The sequence below is a fragment of the Gossypium hirsutum genome, chromosome A10 (assembly GCF_007990345.1).
Source record: "Gossypium hirsutum isolate 1008001.06 chromosome A10, Gossypium_hirsutum_v2.1, whole genome shotgun sequence".
NCBI classification, from domain to species: Eukaryota; Viridiplantae; Streptophyta; class Magnoliopsida; order Malvales; family Malvaceae; genus Gossypium; species Gossypium hirsutum.
The window spans coordinates 19,444,892-19,450,891 of NC_053433.1; positions in this window are offsets into that span (position 1 = coordinate 19,444,892).

Here is a 6,000-nt window from a genome sequence, read left to right on the forward strand (position 1 = left end):
ATTTCCAGAGGAATTGCCTGGATTGCCTCCGAACAGAGAGATAGAGTTTGCCATTGATTTGTTGCCGGGGACTACACTGATCTCGATTTCTCCATATAGAATGGCTCCGACTGAATTAAAAGAATTGAAGGCTCAGTTGCAAGAGTTAACAGATAAGGGATTTGTGAGACCAAGTTTCTCTCCCTGGGGTGTTCCAGTATTGTTCGTAAAGAAGAAGGATGGCTCAATGAGGCTTTGCATTGATTACCGTCAGCTCAATAAAGTGACTATAAAGAACAAGTACCCGTCGTCGAGGATTCATGATTTATTCAATCAGTTAAAGGGGGCAACAGTGTTTTCAAATATCGATTTGAGGTCCAATTACTACCAGTTGAGAGTTAAGGAGTCGGATGTGCCGAAAATCTCCTTTAAGACAAGGTATGGACATTATGAGTTCCTTGTGATGCCTTTCGGCTTAACAAATGCTCCAGCTATATTTATGGACTTGATGAACCGAATCTTTCAGCCATATTTGGATAAATATGTAGTAGTGTTCATAGATGACATTCTAATTTATTCTCGGGATGAGTCTGAGCACGCCGAACACGTGAGAACCATAGTGCAGATCTTGAGGGAAAAGAAATTGTTTGCTAAGTTTAGTAAAAGTGAGTTCTGGCTTCGTGAAGTCATATTTTTAGGACATATAATCTCAGGTGATGGTATTCGGGTGGATCCGAGCAAAATTTCCGCGATCGTTGATTGGAAACTGCCAAAGAATGTATCCGAGGTTAGAAGCTTTTTAGGCTTGGCCGGGTATTATAGACGTTTTGTTGAGGGATTTTTGATGATTGCCTCTCCTATGGCTAAGTTCCTGCAAAAGAATGTTAAGTTTGAATGGACTGATAAATGTCAGCGGAGTTTTGGAAAGCTGAAAGCACGATTGACTGAAGCACCAATTTTAGTACAGCCCGAGCCAGGGAAGGAGTTCATAATTTATAGTGATGCATCATTGACAGGCCTTGGATGTGTGCTGATGCAAGAGGGTAAAGTGGTAGCTTATGCCTCGTGAAAGTTAAAACCTCATGAGAAGAACTATCCTATACATGATTTGGAATTGGCCGCTATTGTCTTTGCCTTGAAGATCTGGCGACATTATTTGTATGGTGAAAAATGCCGAATTTTTACTGATCACAAAAGTTTGAAGTATTTGATGAATCAAAAGGATTTGAATCTACGTCAGCGGAGATGGCTTGAATTATTGAAGGATTATGAGCTAGTGATTGATTATCATCCGGGAAAAGCGAATGTAGTTGCTGACGCCTTGAGAAGGAAATCTTTTTTTTTACTTTGAGAGCCATGAATACGAGGTTAGCATTATCTGTTGATGGGTCAATCTTGGCAGAAATGAGGGTTAAACAGTTATTTCTCTAGCAAATTTGTGATGCTCAAAAGAACGATAGTGAGTTGCGAACCAAGAGAACTCAGTGCGAATCGTGTTACGACTCAGATTTTCGAGTTGGACCGGATGACTGTTTGATGTTTCGGGACAGGATATGTGTATCGAAAAATGATGAATTGATTCAGAAAATATTACATGAGGCGCACAGTGGCTGTTTGTCAGTTCACCCTGGTAGCACAAAAATGTATAATAATTTAAAGAAGTTGTATTGGTGGCGAGGTATGAAAAGGGACATTTCTGAATTTGTAACCAAGTGTTTGATCTATCAACAAGTAAAAGCTAAGCATCAAGTGCCTTCAGGATTACTCCAACCGGTAATGGTACGTGAGTGGAAATGGGATAGAATTACTATAGATTTTGTAATCGGTTTGCCTCTGACTCCTAAAAAGAAGGATGATGTCTAGGTAGTGGTTGATAGGTTAACAAAGTTGGCTCACTTTATACTGGTACATACCGATTACTCATTTGATAAATTAGCTGAATTATATATTACTGAAATTGTGAGGTTGCACGGGGTACCTATGTCTATAATATCAGATAGAGATCCGAGGTTTACCTCGAGATTCTGGAAAAAGTTACAAGAAGCTTTGGGTACAAAATTGAATTTTAGTACCGCTCTTCATCCACAAACAGATGGTCAGCCAGAAAGAGTAATCCAGGTACTCGAAGATATGCTTAGATGCTGTGTTTTAGAATTTGAAGGCAGTTGGGAGAAATATCTATCTTTGGTTGAATTTGCCTACAATAATAGTTTTCAGTCAAGTATACAGATGGCACCGTACGAAGCCTTGTATGGTCGCAAGTGTCGGGCTCCTTTATATTGGACCGAACTTAGTGAGAAACAGATCCACTGAGTTAATTTAGTTAAAGAAACCGAAGAGAAAGTAAAAATAATTCGTGATTGCTTGAAAGCTGCTTCAGATCGACAAAAGTCATATGCGGATTTAAAAAGAAAAGAGATTGAATTTCAGGTGGGTGAAAAAGTGTTCTTGAAGGTGTCACCATGGAAGAAGATTCTGAGATTTAGCCGAAAAAGCAAGTTGAGTCCGCGTTTTATTGGGCCGTACGAGATTATTGAGAGGATTGGACCAATGGCATATCGGTTGGCATTACCGGTAAAATTAGAAAGAATTCATAATGTGTTTCATGTATCAATGTTGCGATGTTATCGTTCTGATCCTTCACATGTGATTTCTCCAACAGAAATTAAGATTCAATCGGACTTGACCTATGATGAGGAACCGATTAAGATTTTGGCTTGAGAAGTAAAACAGTTGAAAAAGAAAAGTATAGCTTTAGTGAAAGAGTTATGGAAAAGACATGGAGTAAAAGAAGCTACGTGGCAACTGGAGGAAGCCATGAGAAAACAGTACCCAAATCTCTTTACCGGTAAGATTTTCAAGGACAAAAATCCCTAAAGGGGGGAGAGTTGTAACAGCCCGATTTAGGGCCAAAATAGAATAGTGGTTTCGAAACCATGAATTCGAGGCTGAAAAAAAAATTATTTTGATTTATTTTTAGTGTTTATATTATGATTGCATAATTGTGTGAAAATTTCGTTGCTAAATTTTAACGATTGGGTGTTTAATTTGACGTTTAGGACTAAATTGAAATAGGTGAAAAATGTGTATGTTCTAGTTCATAAAGTACTTGATTGAAATAGGGGTTTTAAGTAGAGGTCCTTAAATGGAAATTAGACCATTATACTTTATATGGACAAAAATTTGGACATGGATGGAATTTTTAGAAAGTTTAGTAGTAAGGGGATTTCGGTCATTTGAATATTAAATGAAATAAAATGGGAAAAACAACACAAAAATGTGTTCATCTTCATTTAAGCTTGGCCGAAACTTACATGTTCTCCATAGCTAGGGTTTTTCCAAAGCTTTCAAGCTCAATAGTAAGTGCATTCAAGCCCCGTTTTTAATTTTCTTTACATTTTTGAAATCCTCGTAGCTCGGTCTACCTATTTCTACCATTATTTCGAGTTAGGGTTTATGTTTAAAAATTTACCCATGAATGATATACATGTATTTTGATGTTTGATGGTAGAATATGAATGTTTGAAGTTAGGAGAACGATCTTTTCTAAGCAATTTTTAGCAAAAACGAGCAAAACGGCATAATTGGTAAAAATATCTATTGTTCATAACTATGTGTTAGAGTGAGAATTTAGCGTTGTCATAGAAGAGAAAAATGTTCAGCATGTCATAAAACATAAGAATAAGGGCTGAAATTAAATTTCCGAGCCTAGGAGCAAAATCACAATTTTGTAAAACTTAGGGGGCAAAAATGTAATTTTTCCATAATTTGATTTTTGGATTGAAATAAATAGTATGAGTGTTAAATGAGCTAAATGGGTTGTTATAAATCAAGAAAGGCGTGAATCGACCTCGAACGGGGGAAAGAAAAGATTTTGGACTAAATTGCAAAATTCCCATATTTTGCACCAAGGTAAGTTTGTATGTAAATAATACATTAACTTCATTTACATTCTTATATTTCAGCCTATTATATATATTTTAGCTGATTTTGAAGCATAAATCGACTATTGAAAGAATGGAAATAAGTAATAGAGAGAAATCCCGATTGAACATTCAGAAAGATTGAATAATATAGATGGAATTTAGCTAGGTCACATGTATGGTGCTGAGTGCACATCATGTGTACAAGAGAGCTACGAGATACTATGTAGTAGCTAGGTCACATGTGTGATACGAGATGTATCCCATGTAGACAAAAGAGCTACGGGAAAGATAAATGTAGCTAGGTCGCATGTGTGATCCCAAGTGAAGGACACCATGTAAACAAGAGAGCTACGAGATAAATTGGCTAGGTCATGTGGGTGGTACTAAGTGTTCACCATGTGTACAAGAGAGCCGAATTATATGAAATATGATGGGTGGAGCTGTGCGCTGAAACCACCAAGTATCGAGAATTGATCCGAAGTGTTCAACGGGATGATTTTACGATGACATTGTAATCATGGACCTATACTTGTGATGTATGAAATGTGGTGAAAATGAATTGTGATATGTATGCTAAATGAGGTTAATACAAAGAAAGTGTGAAAGAGTGAATTTATACTAATACTATTTTGGACAGTTGCAGCAATGAGAATTTAAAAAATCACCAAAAATAGTATGAATTTAATTAGAGGCTGAATGAGATATTAAATTAAAGATTAATGAGTCTATTCTCATGTAAGAGAAACAGAGCAACTAAAGGAACTCTATATTTTGAGATATTTATATTTGTGTGTGACTTGTTCAGAATGACATATGATCCCCTGTTCTAAATTTCATAAATCATTACAAATTGTACAAAAAGAATTAAGAAATATAGTTTATATACCTAGATTCCTTATTGAGTCTAGTTTTAAATGAAACAAATTTCATGGCTATTTGACTTTTTTACTAGGAGAAAATAAATTTGTAGTGAACAGAGGTCAGATCTGTCGAGCTGTATAACAGGGGAAAATTTAACTAATAAAATGTACTAATTGGCTAGACTAAAAATTCTAGAAAAATTTTAGTAAGAAGTAATATGAGTCTAGTTTTAGAAAAATTTTACAGGTTTGAATTTTGAGTTTTTTAACTCGAGTTATGATTTATTTATTGAACATGACGCAGGAGAGATAACTTGATCAAAATGGAGTAAATAGTGAAATTAAAAGTAGATACACTTGAGTTATTGTGTTAACATATTAGATTCTTTAATTATTATTTATATACTTACTTACTAAGCTATAAGCTTACTTTGTTTTCTCTCTTTTGTCTTATAGTGTCGTCCAGCTTACACAGGAGTTAAGGATCGTTGAAGATCTGCCCGCACTATCAATACTTTTGGGTATTTGAACTAAACATTTTGAATTATGGCATGTATAGTAGGCTTCGTTGTTTTGTTACGTGTCATATTGCCTAGGTTTAAAATATTGGTTACAGTATTTGACCAATTATTTTGTACAAAGCCATTGAAGTTGGCTAATATTGTTCAAGAAATATGTTATAATGATACATTATCTAATTGGATGACATATTTCTATCTCGGTTTTGTTTAATGGTATGTGTTATGTTCTGGTAATACCTCGTACCCTGTTTCGGTGTTGAACACGGGTAAGGGGCGTTACACTCATAACAGCCATTTATCTGTTCATCCGGGTAATACGAAAATGTATAATGATTGGAAATAGCATTACTGGTAGTCTGGAATGAAAAGAGATATCTTCGACTTTGTTTCTAAATGTTTAATCTGTCAGCAAGTTAAAGCTGAACATCAGGTGCCATCTGGTTTGTTACAACCAATTATGATTTCGGAATGGAAATAGGATAGAGTGACAATGGACTTTGTTTCGGGTTTGCTCCTATCTTCTAGAAAGAAAGATGCTATCTGGGTCGTGGTTGACCGATTGACGAAATTAGCCCATCTTATTCCTTTATGATCTGATTACTCACTTGATAATTTAGCTGAGTTATATATTTTCGATATTGTGATATTGCATGGTGTCCCATCATCTATTGGTTACGAAATTGCAAGATGCTCTGGGTACGAAATTGCACTTCA